The sequence below is a fragment of the Photinus pyralis genome, unplaced genomic scaffold, assembly GCF_008802855.1.
Source record: "Photinus pyralis isolate 1611_PpyrPB1 unplaced genomic scaffold, Ppyr1.3 Ppyr1.4_LG3b, whole genome shotgun sequence".
In the NCBI taxonomy this organism is placed as follows: domain Eukaryota; kingdom Metazoa; phylum Arthropoda; class Insecta; order Coleoptera; family Lampyridae; genus Photinus; species Photinus pyralis.
Window position 1 is genome coordinate 4,209,894 of NW_022170510.1, and position 16,359 is coordinate 4,226,252.

The 16,359-nt window shown below is 35.0% G+C and overlaps 1 long non-coding RNA gene across 2 annotated transcripts; it reads right to left on the minus strand.

Moving 5' to 3' along the window:
* Window positions 1-7,936: 7,936 nt before the first annotated feature.
* LOC116166320 lies at window positions 7,937-8,655 on the minus strand. Of its 2 annotated transcripts, none has more exons than XR_004144307.1 (3): window positions 8,567-8,655; window positions 8,247-8,503; window positions 7,937-8,157 (listed from the first exon to the last, which is right to left on the minus strand). It is a non-coding gene; the product is annotated as an uncharacterized LOC116166320 (long non-coding RNA). The 2 variants fall into 2 exon arrangements; XR_004144308.1 differs by having other exon boundaries at window positions 7,937-8,177.
* Window positions 8,656-16,359: the final 7,704 nt, after the last annotated feature.

Consider the following 16,359-nt stretch of genomic DNA (forward strand, 5'->3'; position numbering starts at 1 on the left):
AAAAAAACATGGCGGATTGAAATTTTCCGAACTTGCAGGGTAGATACAAGGAGTTTTGGGGTTGTATCGATTGAATTTCTAAACGATGGCCTTTTTTGTCGAAAAGGCCGGGATATTGCACAATTAAAAGCTTATTTGTGATTCAAATTCGTAAAAAAACACTTTTTTTTAAATTGTGCTAAATCCTTAAGTTTTAGAGATAAATGTTATATAGCAAAAAAGTTTCCTCGTCACAAGAGCTTTCAATAAAAAAAAAGAAAATTAAGATCGGACTATTAGGAGCAGAGATACAAAAAAATATATTGCGGCTAATGGCGCCATTTTGACGGCCACCATTTTGGTTTCCTGCACGGATTTTCGAGTGGCTCCCTATCTCAAAAGTTGCCTTTTGGTATTAACTATTACCACAGAAAGTGGCATATTCCAATCAAAAAGTGCAGTATTTTCCCCATTCTAGCCATGTACCCGACGTACTATGTCTCATCGCCACTTCTCCCATTTTCGGTGAATTTTTCAAAAGAACAAAATTTTCCTTTTGTGATGGTTTTTTCCGTCTGTCTGCCTGTCTGTTCCTCGTCTAACTCGAAAACGAAAAGAGGTAGCGATGTCAAACCTTCGCCAATCGATTTCTACGAGTTCAAGGATCAGTGCTATTGAATATGAGCCGGATTAAAAGTCTGGTTTCTGAATGTGAGCTGAGTGGCAAAAAATTCCCTTATACTGTAAATCGTATGCGATTTTTCGTATGTTGTTTGTCTTTTAATCGGTGAGAATTTGGCTTCGCCATGATACAAGGTATCCAACAGTAAAAGAATTCGGTCAATATCACTTAATTTATAACAAATAAACCTCTGGCCTAAAGCAAATCTAAAAAAGCGGAAGAGCTCCTCGGTGTGACCATACGGGGTCATTTAATTTGATCCATTTTCAATAGGCCTGTTTCAGGTGGCGTATAGATCAACTGTGCAAAGTTTGAACCGAATAGGTTCAAGTGTTTGCAGAGACAGAAAGGCGTGACCCAACGGGATCATTGGATTTGACCCATTTTCAATACATTTTGAACCGAATCGGTCTAAGCGTTTGAGAGTTATCGTGTTCACGTACAGACGGACTCTATCGATTCCCCTATAAAGCTTGCACCGCTTTGCTCTGCCGCTTAATAAGGGTACGATCCCATAGAACACTTTAAAATGCGCTATAGGACGGCGAAAAATATGTTTCGAAAATATTCTTACCCCACCCTCAGAGCTGGTTATTACCTGAAACAAAAAATTAGGATAAGAAATACATTTAGTACAATACAAAATAATATATTCAGGGACATCAACAAATAGGTAGTATCCGAATACACAATTTTTGTCTTAAAGGTACTTGTGGGTACTTGTGGGTGTAAGTCTTACAAATCATCCCTTTAGTGGAGGTAACCACTTTAATTGTAAGATACCCTACACAGTGTCCAAGTGACAATGAAAGGGAGTTGCAAATTTTGACCATCCGATATTATTTAGTATTTAGGTACAGAGACAACACAAGGTTGGAAAAGGGAAAGAGAAATTAAGACCACGATAGCGATGGCCGATGACAAAACAAGTACCTATTTAATAGAAGGATTTTATGCAGTAAGAAGTAAATAAATTCAGTTAAGAAAGAGATTGATAAAACGTTTTGTATGTAGTGTTCTAACGTACAGTAGTGAAACGTGGACAGCAATGAAGAGAGATCAGGAAAGGTTGGAAGCTTTTGAAATGTGGATATGGAGAAGAATGATGAACAACAAATGGACTGATGAGGTAAGTAAATGTAGAAGTATTAAGTAGAATTGAAGAGGAAACAGCGAAGGAAAATGAATTGGATTGAAAATGTACCAAGAAAGAACTGGATGTTGAAGGAATAATCGAAGGAACTGTTCAGAGAGAAACGAAAAGAGGAAAAAGAAGACGGAAATTGGTTGACGACTTGAAGGAGAGAGAAAAAGGATATGACGGAGTAAATAGACGATCATGGGGTAGAGAGTCGTGGAAAAGAGGGTAGCAGGTAACACCCTTTATAGGAATAAATTCTTTTCAACTTCAAAATATGTGATTTAATTTTTTTTATAGCGTTTTCATGGTTATATCTCAAACGGTTTGAGCGTGAGATCTTCCGTTCCATCCATGGTTCCATCTTTAATTTTCCGAACCTGTATATAATGAAATAAATTAAATAAAAACCTCTATATCTCGAAAATTTTGCTCGTCTGTCCTCGTCTAACTGGAGAACGAAAAGAGACAGCGATGTCAAACCTTCGCCAATCGAGTAGGTACTATTGAATATGAGCCGGATTGAAAGTGGTGTTTCCGAATGCGGGTTAAGTGTCAAAAATTTTCCTGCTCAAATTCGTATGCGATTCTTTGTATCTTGTTGAAAGGTACCAATTTTATACGTAGAAAAGAGATTTGCCATTACGTTTTTTAAATTTCTTTGCAATTTGCAATTGTAAATTTGCAGGTATACTTTTAAAGCGTAAAATTAACTTTTGGTAATATTTGCATTATAAAATGAATGATATGCTTGGGAACAGTACGGTATTCATTGTACAGGACAATTGTCACCTGTGACCTAAATGTATGCTGAATTATACGACCTTCTTTGGATTACGTTAACTACTTCTTAAAAACAAATTAGTAGATAAAAATAGTTAATGAGTTTCTGTGTAAATAATAGTTGTTTTATCTTATCCTTTATCGAGTTTTACGTCCTGTAGTAAGACTGATTGCAACTGTCGTAGCCACGCCCCATATATGTAAGTCCATAGATACGAATCTTGCAGTACGTCCACTTTCCTATTCTAAACATGGGATTATGTTTAATTAAGCAATTTTTCATTGCGCTTTTTTTAATTTTTAACTAAGAACATTATCATTATCTTGTAGAGTGATGCTAATTAGTTACATAGTACTCGTGTAATAATAAAGAAACATTGATTTTCGGAGTAGGTAGAATTCATCATTTGGTACCCCAAACGTGTAAAGTCTTCCGGTTTGCGGGATTCTCGAACGGTCGGACAACCGTAGATTAAATAAAATTGTGTAATTTATGATTTACGCATCAATAAAATAATTATAAGATGCCTTATTAAAAATAATAAAATTATCGAAGGGAGTTGATCGAAAATCTCGTTGCTCAGTATGAAACGCAAATTAATGTAATAATTTAAAGCTAATCAAAAATTCCTTAAATTTTTTTTAATAGTTATAAAACTTATTTTCATTTGGCATGTTAAGAGTTTACGATTACACTTATGAAAGATTTATTAGAGTGTACGGGTAGGATATTTATATTTAGACATATTTATTAGTGGTAGAAATAAAACAAATAATTTGTAATAAATATATATGTATAACATAGTTATAGATTCATAGTCAGGTATGAGATTCGGCCACAGTAAAACAGTAAATTATATAGTGTTTTGTATATTGATTAGACGAGGGTAGACCGCAAGTCTGGCGCTGCTCCGCAGGAGGCCCCAAGTATTGATCAAATAAATATGGTTTACGGATAGCTTATCCTGCTCTAGCTTTTAGACTTTATTAACTATGCATGTGCAATACCTTACTCCTTCATGCTTGGAAACTGAATTACGCCGGTTTGCGTTTCAGACACAATTAACCTTCAATTTTCCACTAAAAGATTATTGAAAAGTCATATTAGTTTAGGTAGTTTATCTGGGCTTACGTAGACGTCAATTTTTAGTCTACTCCGGAACTATACACGCGAAGTCTCCCCTTTTGTTTCAAATTATTTAACTTTGAAAGCTCAGTGCCAAGGTACAGCAGCGTAATTGTGATTCTCATTCACTTCCATGTAATTACTTTGACATGTTTGTATAGCCTATAACATTTGGACTTTTGAATGGTGGGCACCTCTACTTATTGATAAATTAAAATATTTTGACGACATGCCAAGAATCAGAGAATTCAGATGCATTTTGCAATGGTATGATCTCTCAGTAGTATCGCTTTTTTAATTTCATTTGACAGTCACGTTCTTTATTGAAATAAACGCACTGAAAATCGCATGCGAAATCCAATAAAATTAAACAAGCAACTTTTAATAGAAAAAAGTAAAGGGAAAAGTTTTAATTCAATTTTTGTGTACACGTTGATAAAATAAACAAAAGTCGGTAGTTAATTATTTCGAGCATAATTTACATGTAATTAATAATACGAATTCATGTTTAAATAGTTATGGCAGATTCCGTGACCGATGAAAATTAAAAGGTCCGATAAACAACGCGCTCTTAAACCGTTCATGCGCGTATGACAGCCCATTCATAATGCGAACTTCATTATTTGAAGATTATGCTAAATATCTTGCGTTTCGAAAATTATATACACACACATATACGTATTTATATGAGAATTTCCATTTTTACGATAAGAGAAAATACCTATTAGGCTTTAACTGTTACGAAAACGACACGCTTTTATAATCGATCATGAATCCACGAGGTCGCCACGAATAAAAAAAGACGAAAAAATATTGACGTATAAAAATTACGGAAGCGGAAAAAAGTCGCCGCAAAGACCTCGTGTTTGTAAGTGAATTTAATGCAGTTTGTTCGTTGAATAAATTTTACGCAGCTCAAACAGACCAAGCAAAATTGTATTGATGTTATTAGGGTAACTCAATACTTTATTTAGCTTCTGAAATTTACTTGGTGGCACATTTTTTGTCTTTTTAATTTCCAATTGCTGCCAAATGTTTTCGTAACAGGTGTAGTGCAGGGGTTAAGAGCCCAACTAGGTTTCAACCTTGCATTTTGTGATAACTTTATGAAACTTTCAGAGGATGTTCTAGACACCCTAAGGTTCAATTTCAGCTATGCCGCCAATCCCGCAACTCCGGACGGCACTTGCTATAGCGGGTTTCTTAAGTGCAAGGTAGCATTTCAATACCCGCCCATAAAATGGGTCAAAAATGTATGTCCAGGGTTTGTTTTGTATTTTCTTACATTTAGGAAGGTTGAAGGGAATTGTCAAATACCCAGGGAGAATTTATTTAGGGTACCTATTTTACGTGGTTTGCCTATTTTTAAGGCGCTTTTAACAGTGCGGACTAGGGCTGGGCGATTACGGGTTTGAATAATCGATAATCGATTATGAAAAATAATCGATTACACTGATTAATCGATTAATCAAATAATCGATTAATCAAATAATTGTTTAATCAAATAATCGATTAATCAAATAATCGATTAATCAAATCATCGATTAATCAAATAATCGATTAATCGCCTAATCGTTTAATCAAAAGTCGATTGTCACATACAAGGAGTGATAAATATCTGTTTGCATGCATTAATACGTTAATTATTTAATAATAAAAATAAAAAATAATTCCATTACTCTTTTCATCAAATCGTTCATTACTAGGCAGATCGATTAATCAATAATCAACAAAGTGTCTGGTTCGAATCCGGGTTCGGGCATGGATATTTGCAAATGCATAGTGGGTTGGTTGGTAGAACAGCCTTGGCTGAAACCCTGCCCATTTGAAAATGAAGGTCAAAAATAAAAATAAATAAATAAAAATAAATGATTAGGCAGCTTACTCTCCGATGAGGTGTGCTGGAGTTTTGATGATACAATCTTAATTCATTTTAGCTGCTTAAAGTGACGTTTTAACATCCGCTATAAAATAAAATAATACTTGTGAGCTGTGAGTGCTCCTTTTTGCGTAAACTGATGATCCAGCTAATAATAATCAATTAAAATTTACTTAATAATTGATTAATCAAACAATCGATTAATCAAATAACCGATTAATCAAACAATCGATTAATCAAATAACCGATTAATCAAATAATCGATTAATCGATTAATTTAATAGAATAATCAAACCCGATTATCGATTATCGTTTGATTATAATCGATTAATCGATTTTTTTGCCCAACGCTAGTGCGGACTAGGGAATGCAATCCCGCAGCAAAATCTCAAACCCGGTATTTGCGGGATTGTTAGATGTTAATCCCGCGGGATCCCAGTATTTGCGGGATCTCGCAAAACTTTAAATAAATTTGCAAATAAGCAATTCTGTGCGGTTAACTTCTGTATTAAAATAAATCGCTAATTATCACACTATTTAACAAAAAAGTACCTTCGGCCTAACTTAGAACTCAAAAAAACCTTACCTGTAAAGCACAAAAAGTCTTCTAAAGTGCCTCAAAAATCATAGTACATTTTTAACGAAAAAAGTTTAACAATTATTTATAAAATAATTCGCCGTTATCAGTTTCATTAACAAAGTAAACAGAGTCGTCCCCTTGGTCGACAAATTCCTCAGTCCCGCAAATCCCGCTCCATTTATGTGCGGGATTAATCTCGCAAAAATGCTGCGGGATCCCGGTATTTCGGGATCCCGCAATCCCGGTATTGCATTCCCTAGTTTCTAGTCTATAACTTTTTATTGAGAAGTCTGATCGAAAAAGTACGAATTGTTTTGGATTCTACGCACCAAAATTAATAAGAAAAAGTGTTTTCCCGAGAAATTTTGGTGCAGTCGATTTTTGGTAAAAAAGGAAGGTTATACACTGCCTTTTTTTGAGCCCCGAAAAAAAAATTGTCTCAGATCGACCCGGAAAAAAAATTTTCTTATAGAATGTGGCCTGTAGAATCCATAATTTCAAACAGTTCCAAGATTGGGCTACTAGTTCAAAAGTTACAGCCCTTTGAATTTTCTTTCGAAATTGGTTTCTAGTCTATAACTTTTGATTGAGAAGTCTGATCGAAAAAGTACGAATTGTTTTGGATTCTACGCACCAAAATTAATAAGAAAAAGTGTTTTCCCGAGAAATTTTGGTGCAGTCGATTTTTGGTAAAAAAGGAAGGTTATACACTGCCTTTTTTTGAGCCCCGAAAAAAAAATTGTCTCAGATCGACCCGGAAAAAAAATTTTCTTATAGAATGTGGCCTGTAGAATCCATAATTTCAAACAGTTCCAAGATTGGGCTACTAGTTCAAAAGTTACAGCCCTTTGAATTTTCTTTCGAAATTGGTTTCTAGTCTATAACTTTTTTTTGAGAAGTCTGATCGAAATAGTACCAATTGTTTTGGATTCTACGCACCAAAATTAATAAGAAAAAGTGTTTTCCCGAGAAATTTTGGTGCAGTCGATTTTTGGTAAAAAAGGAAGGTTGTACACTGCCTTTTTTTGAGGCCCTCAAAAAAATTGTCTCAGATCGAACCGGAAAAACAATTTTCTTATAGAATGTGGCCTGTAGAATCCATAATTTCAAACAGTTCCAAGATTGGGCTACTAGTTCAAAAGTTACAGCCCTTTGAATTTTCTTTTGAAATTGGTTTCTAGTAGGGAATGCAATCCCGCAGCAAAATCTCAATCCCGGTATTTGCGGGATTGTTAGATGTTAATCCCTCGGGATCCCGGAATTTGCGGGATCTCGCAAAACTTTAAATAAATTGGCAAATAAGCAATTCTGTATTAAAATAAATCGCTAATTATTACAATATTTAACAAAAAAAAGTACCCTCAGCCTAACTTAGAACTCAAAAAAACCTTACCTGTAAAGCACAAAAAGTCTTCTAAAGTGCCTCAAAAATCATAGTACATTTTTAACGAAAAAAGTTTAAATTATTTAAAAAATAATTCGCCGTTATCAGTTTCATTAACAAAGTAAACAGAGTCGTCCCCTTGGTCGACAAATTCCTCAGTCCCGCGGGATCCCGCTCCATTTATGTGTAGGATTAATCTCGCAAAAAAGCTGCGGGATTAATCTCGCAAAAATGCTGCGGGATCCCGGTATTTCGAGATCCCGCAATCCCGGTATTGCATTCCCTAGTGCGGACAGTAAAATCGTGACGGATACCTTTTTTGGCTGCTCTATTGAATATTATACTATGCTCTAAAGTATTTATTGAGACATTACAATGCTGAAAGGAAAGTTAACAATATCTACGGCACTAAAATTATTGAGCCCTATCTTGAGAACACTCGCCTCCGCAGTCGCACAATTCGGTGCAGGTCACATCGGACTTGACAAAGCTGCATCTTTGTGTGCAACCTTTCTTAAGAGAGGCGGTAAGTAGGCGAATAGATGAATCAGGTGATCACCATGGTAAATTTGATACTTCTTCTAAAATTCGGGTTCTGGTCGATTCCTTTAGGAATATTAAAATTACTGCGAACAAATTTTTTTACGCAAATTCGCAAAAATAACCGACAAATAAAAAATCTTAAAATAACTTACTTATTAACTCTTCTGTTAGTAATTGATCTTATCTCTTCCTGGAAAATGGTGCTCCCAAAATGTCGTATTGTGAATCCGGGCAAACCGACTTCCATTTCGCGAACGTAATTCTCCAGATGATAATGTATAAGAATAAAATGTCAATGTTCCGCTGTGCCCATAATAATTTTGTCCAATTTATTAACCAGGTATTGATGCAGGAATAATACACCGATTACTTGTCTTTACATTCATTGCCGTATGCCGTTGTATACAAACTGCCACCGAAAACATCATCAATTGATTAACTTGTTTTGACATTGAAAGAGTTAATTACTTACTGTACGTAATTATTACTGGTACATTTTTAGCATATTTCAATTTAATACCGACCTTTCTCAAGTTTGCGAGAGTGGTTGCACTACCGTATTGAATATAAAACGAAGGAAAGCAATTTCCAGAATTTATTTCTTAAAATAAATGTTATCTAATGGTGAAGAGGTTGTAAAACGTAACAAGAAAAATATTGCCACAACTTCATAAAAATGCAATATATTCAAGTTTACTCACTCATCATAAAACGTTCTTTATAACCACTTGCATTGTCTTGATTTCCACGATCCTAACGTGTATTTACCAAAAACTGAATTCGGTTGCATCTCACATACGACGTCCATAAGGTACAGCCAAAATCATACGAGAATATTACTTTTGAAAGTTGGACAATCTCCAATTTCTTCCGCCATATGTCGTGATGGCCCTATAAATTATTTATAATTTATCACAGAGGACAATGGAGTTTAATTCATCATATCCACGTCACAAAATCTAATTTTCTATTGCCAACCAAATTCGTGTAGTATGCCATTTTTTCGTAAGGCAAACATCACGCACCAGCCAAATAGATTTGGTGGGTCATCTCGATGACCTAAAAACGGGGGTCACACACGACAAACTGTTCTCTCCACTTCAAATCGCCCGGTTTCATTTTCTAGTCGGATGACGTGCAATTTTGTCTAACGGGACGTCCTGCATAATATTACCTCCATGTCTTGCATGTCAAAACATGATTACATTTACATGGAATATTTTACGTGCGCCCCGTCCGTGAATAGCTTGCTTATTTAGTAAAAGGGCACCGGGATTTCCACCTGGCTCGGTTTGAACGTCTCCATCAATAAGTTAGAGAAATTAGGCGAAGCGAAAGTGGATCGTTTATTTAGAGAAAATGACCGGAAGCCTTATACCATCGAGTGAGCGATTGCGCGCCCCTTCGCTTCTTGCAAACGAGAAATAAAATTTCGATACACGAGTCTGCTGCTATGATTAACACAAAATGTGGGAGGATCGTTCTTGTTAATTCAGAAAAAAAGGGAAACGCTACCGAAGCAACCACCCATTTCCTGCACGCTATTCGTTCCTAATTAGAAAAAAAAGCAAATAAAGGAAATGAAAAACGAATGCCTCGATCAGCTTTTTTGGGATATTTAAATGTTATTCCCGTCAATGCTAATAATCCAAAAAAACGCGACGTTCAGTTGACGTCAACACATAGGAAATTAACAACAGAATTACAAATCGGCGCAAGGATTTGTTATAAATAACTGGTTTGCGTAAGGAATTAAAGCTCTATTCTAAAAACGTTTATGACTTGAATGATTCCGGGGCTTTGCGGATTGAGTGAAAATTCTATTTTGCATTTCTGATTATAACGCCTCCACTGAACAAACTCGAGTGTTGTTCGTGCTCAATGCCATTATTGAGAAAGTCGTTTTAAAATACAAATATAGTAGAGTTAGATGGACTCTATTTAAATGCAGATTACACCACGCACTTAACATTTTCAATTTCGAATGCTAATCCAATTATTCACGAAAACTTTTTCATAGTTTTGCGAGCTTAAATCCCTTCGCTATTTTCACTTTCACTTTTAACTTGGATGGGTAATTATAATTAAAATGTTGAGACAGACAGAGCTATAGCACCTTCCTCGCAATGACATATTGCTTTTTTCGACGATACAAAAGAATTTTCATGTGAATTCCACCCTAAAGCAACGTTTTTGAAACGGGGGGCTTTAAGCACAAGGTTTGGGAGAGATACCTAATTAATTTTGGCAAAATCTTTCGTAGGGCCCTTTTTTATGTAGAATCCATCGCGATTCACAGTTTTTATACAGGGTGTTTGATTTTTATATACGACCTTAAACTACATTTTCTCATATAGACCACTCTATATACTCGTAGTTTGGAGGTTTTGAAAAGACCGTAAAATTTCCTAAATTTTAATGTATCACTTTTATATTTATATTAAATATTATTTGCAATATTCTTTTTATACATTAAAATATTTTGAGTGGAGACATCTAGGTTTCCGTGGCGAACAAAAGATGGCAGGATTGTTTAAAATGACCATTTCTTGGTTATTTGGAAATGTTTATTCGTTCCAAATATTTTTAATTTCAAACAACGCACAAAAAACAAAGGATCTGAAAACACATGCGAATAAAACAAATAAATAATATAATACATAAATAAATAATGCAGACAATCAATAAAGTGTCGTTTTAAATAATCCTGTCATCTCTGTTCACCATGGAAACCTAGATGTATGCAATAAAAATATTGCAATGTATAAATAAAATGCACTATTAGATATAATATTTAATTTAATATAATTAGTAATAGGTACATGAAATTTTCAATATTTTCAAAAACTCCAAAATATATAGAATGGTCCATATGAAAAAATGTAGTTTAATCGTATAAGAAAAACCAAACATCCTGTATATAAAACTGTGTATCGTGATGGATTCTGTATAAAAAATGCTCTGAAAAAGATTTTGCCAAACTCAATTATCTTTAACATTAAGAAAGTTATGTGGCATTGAAGAAATGGGCTAAATTCGAGAAACGCCCCCTAGCGGCCAAATGATTAGAGACTGAATTCCGTTTAGCCCAGTGATTTTCTCTTTAAAATTGAGCTCCAGACACCTATGTCCATTTTTTCTATCTCTTAAAATAAAAGGCATTTCCATAAGAAAGTGTCCAACTTGAACCACCCTGTACGTACGTTAATGTTAAAAGTGACGACTGTATTTTTGTTTTATACACGTTTCCATGTAAAATCTTTCAGCTCGGCCTGAAGATGACATTCTCGTCGAAATCGATAGCCGTTAGAAAATTAAAAATTTTTTGAGTCTCAATTAATTTTCATCATATATTAATAATCACTCAAACAAAAAATGGAGTCCTTCATCAACAAAATGACGATTGTAGGTCTACACTTGTATGCAAAAATTGCTTTACAACATTGCTACAAATTCTTAAAAGAGCGCCCACAATGGGTTTTTGGGGCTTTTGATAAAACTCGAACAATGTTGGTGGTGGGACCAAGAATTCCAGGAATGTTTTTGTGATTCGAGTTCTCAAAAACTTAGATTCGTTATCCTCATGAAATTCCACACTTTTTTATCCCTTTAAGAATGTAATCAAGCAGAACTATAAAGAGGAGAGATGAACATGTTTGCAATGGCCCCTCCAACATGAATTCTTTTCGCACGCCACCTTACACGCTATTTCATTAATCATAAAACGTAAAATAAATCCACCATCAGAGAATGAATCGACAGCAAAAGGAAAGGCGAATTGAATAAAATCAACAATAATCCACACGCTCGACCCCTAATAAAACATGTATCAATTTTAGGGCACTGTAACTCGAACCCGCAGGTGAGTTTTCCCACAATTTAGGAAAATATGCACCTTATTTTGTCACGTTCCTACCATTCAGATATCAAAAGTTTGAATTCGAATAAAACCTTTATTGTTTCACACAACATTTATCGTCGAATGTATCATGTAAAACGCAAGGAAGCTCTTTTTCGACAATGTAAATTTGTGTTGTACGGATAATCTCGTTAGATTCTACACTGAATTAAATTTCGCCAATTTTTTCACTACGGATTTGATTGAAACTAGTACCTAGATGTGCAACCGATGGATTTTCATTCTTGACTTAAGGGTGAAATTTGTCTTAATTTAACAAATAACAAACTCATATAATGTAAGCACATTTAATAGTATATTGCATAATAAGTGTGCTAAGAAGCCTATTTCGCACGAGTATTTTGCGACACGAGCGAGCGCAGCGAGCGAGTGTTGTAATAAAATCGAGTGCGTAATAGGCATTAGCACTCGAATTATGTACTATACTTTTTCTACGACTTGAATATATTTGATAAAAGATTGATAGATTACGATCGATTTGGTTCTAAATATTCGAACTTCGAACTAAAAATTAGAACTGTCAAGTGTCAAATGTCATGGTCTATTTAAAAGGAATACAAAATACAACGTAACCTCACTTATATTCCATGAATGCACGCCAGCGAGCAAGAATTTTATAAATACTTTTTACTTAGATTGGAAAGTGTATTGCAGGGTTTTGACATCCCTATTCCTTACTGCAATGTGAGTTTCATTTTAGCACCATAGATGCAATAGCCAATAGGATACAAGATACAAGTGTTGAAGTTGAAGATTACTACCTAACTAGCTCAGGTGGTTTTAGTGCTCTTTTTCATTACAGTTTTGAACGATTTCTATTGTTGTAGTTGCCAATGTATTAGGTACCTAACTATCGATAATACTAAGGCCTTCAAAACGCTGCGTCTTTTAACGAGTTTTCCCGGGAAGGAAGCATCGGACTACCCAGTATTCTAAAGTGCATTATTCCGTGTTCCATGCAAGTCGTAATTAGCACCATCCATTAATTCTACGAGTACTTATTGTAGTTTTCTAAAATACAAAATAGTAGCAACAGAGTTTGCTTAATTAACTAAACGCAGCTTCAAACCATTCTTGAGTAGCCCATTGCGATTATCAAAAATAATTGGGCACGGCTAATAAATTACATACAGGCTCCATTCCCATACAAATGGCAATGTTTAAACAAATTATGAGTAATTCTGTTCAAAGAAGTTTGCAAAATGTGAAACATAACCTACAACAACAAAATCTGACGTTACTTCATTCATTAGGCAGGGCTGACAACCTACTAAATTAACATTTCGCGTTTGACCTTTAACCTGTTACGTAATATATTAAGTAACAGTTCTAATTTTCATTATGCAACCGTATGATATAATGAACGATTTAGACGTGCAGTACAGGGTGACATTTTGGGTATGTTTACAACATAGGAGTAGAAAAAATAATTAACAGGGAGGTATATGAGGTTAGCGAATGATTTCTATATACATTTGCAAATAACCTACCCCTAAATCTACAACTCTATTAAATACCTAATTATAGTAAATGTACACAATTTCCTTCATTAAAACTTTATAGGCGAGGACCTTTAGAAATACTGTTACCGTTGTGGTTTTCTAACCGTTTTCTTTTGAACTATCGTTTATTTCCGCATAACAACAATGAGTTGTTTGTAGGACAAACGATTCTCCTGCAAAATTCATTCATTTGGGACATTTTGAATGCAATTCTTCAGTGGAACCACGATAGACCAAACTATAAAAATAATACAATAATACCGTGGTGTCCATTTTGTAACAAAACTAACGCAGGACATCAGAGATTATTATTCAACTTAATATGTACCTTTACTTAATTTTTGAATTTATTCGCTAGGAAATGCAACTTAAGGAACTAAATTTGTTCGCTGAGAATGACAGCTTCGCTAAAATGCATATGGTTTTGTTAAAATAGTGATGTGACTTCTTAGTGTATTTTTACTTCCTGTAAAGGCATTGTATTCATCAGAATCACCACTTTTGTCTTAGAAATAGTGCAACCAGCTCAAGTACATCAAACTTTCTTTCGAAACTATAGAACTTATAAACTATCTACTTTTGTCTTAAAAATAGTGCAGGGTGCGGTTAAGTTTACAAAATTTTCAATGAAATCTGCATATTTCATTAAATACTTTGACTTTATCAAAGTTGCAGTCGGTTGAAGTTTATATTAACATTTGCGTTCAAATATTTTGATGAATTCATTACAAGAAGTTCATTAGGTTCTAGTTGAAAAAATCTTAGTATTTTATTAAAAATACACTGTCGAAAAACATTTTCTGACGAATTTCGAACCACGAATAACCAGTTCAGTTGTAGAAAAAATGTTGCATATAACTCTATCGCGAACTAATTACGGTTAATTCTACATATCGAAATAGTGGGAATGAAATCTCCTAATTCGGCAGTCCAGCAATGCCCTTTTGTTCCTTGGAATGTGAGGTCAAGCGGCGTAATCTGCACGACGTTGATATTTTCCTTAACCTACCAAACTAAAATCGATTAACTTACTTAAAATTGAATAAGATTGATTCTCCCGTTTCTTTCCGGGCCAGAGAGCTTTCGCGACTGTAAAAATAATTTAAATATTCCTAGGGAATCGGTTGCATTTACAAATTACATACGTTCCTTAACGGTGAGCTCTATAAATTAACCCACTACTACCTTAATATTTACAACTCCTACATCAGAAATAAATATTTTCGTAGCGACAATCTGCGTAACGAAGCGCCCAACTTAAAGTTTTTCTAGGTACCAGGTATTCAGCAGAGCTGGCCGGCTCCACAATTATACGGTGTGGTCCTAGCTTCGGATTAAAGAGGCGTTACAATTTCACTCCTTCGCATTTTGAAATTACAACATTTTTACGAAAATAGCTCATCCATTTGGAGAGGGTTGTCGCCTTTGTAATATGTAGATATTTTTGTTTCTTTGACCGATAATTTTTAAGCCGCTAATCACGCTTAAAAGTGCTACCCCTTCGTATTTTTTAATTAGATAATTCGCTTATAAATTACATATTTATTTAGAGTATTAACATATGCAGGGTGATCTAAACCACCCGTCCAACCGTTTTATAATTCAGATTTCAGGGGCTTGACAATGTTTAAAAAATCGCCCAGGAATATTACCAATTGTTGTTCTCTATTGAATGACCCGAATCCCCATTTCTGGAGGGTAGAGGGGCGACTTTGTAATTGCACCGAACTTTTTTATTCGATGTTACGATTCTACTCAAAAAAGTATTAACAATTTATTCGAAACATTTTTTTGTCGTAATTTAATAGATGGCGCTGTAATCACAGACACTGATTGTATAAATTTGTATTGTGGTTTACCAATTTGGTATGGTAATTCTTAATTGGTTTATTTTTACCGAACTCAGAAATGACAGGGAAAATTATGCAAACTGTCTGTCCATCCCTACGGCTGTCGCTAGTAGATTTTTACCTTGCTTTACTTTTTGGATATTTGGTTCGTTATGGTGTTGAAGCTTGCACCAAGGAAGGAATTTTTTCATGTATCATAATTTTACATTTTTGCCGTTTAATTTCTGTGGATGATACGTGGCATGATACGTGAAAATCAAACGCAATTGGTCTCAGATTTTACATACGTATCCCTTTAGTGATGCCAAGTAAAACCCCTGATTGGGGGAACACACGTTCTACCCTTTATGGTATCCTAATGAAAGGTTTCATCGAAATAAATTGGTTTCCTGCGCGACCCTTTTTCGAGATCATGGGGGGGGGGGGGTATTCTAATTAAAGGCCTCAAACAAATTAATTATTTTCTACCAATTACCGCCCTTCTTTCTTATCCCTTATCAAAATAGGGGTTTATGGAGGTGGGACTGGTTTTATCCTTCATTGTACTCTAATGAAAGGTCTCAACGAAAGGAATCAGTTTCTACCAACCACACTCCTCCTCTTCGACCCCTTATCGTGATCGGTTGGGCGATTGGGACATCTGGACGAAATATATTCATCGGTGATGTCAAAACCGTAAGAATTGATACCTCAAAAACGGTTTGTCGGAGGCCTGGTCGAAGGAGAGTGCTCACAAAGGCAGAATGAATTGTCTGGACGAGACATCTATTGGTGAAGTCTAATCGAATATATTGAAAGCGGAGATATCTGAAGAAGGGAGTGTCGAAGAAGGGTACTCTCAAGGGGTGGAAAGACCTTCTAGGTGAGGCACATCTGCTTGCGATGTGAAAACGTAATTGTGATTATCTCGAAAATGCAATATTTCTGTTGCATTACATAGCGAAGATATTTAATTTACGCTAAACGGCCTTTAAATGTTTGTGTAAAGATCCCC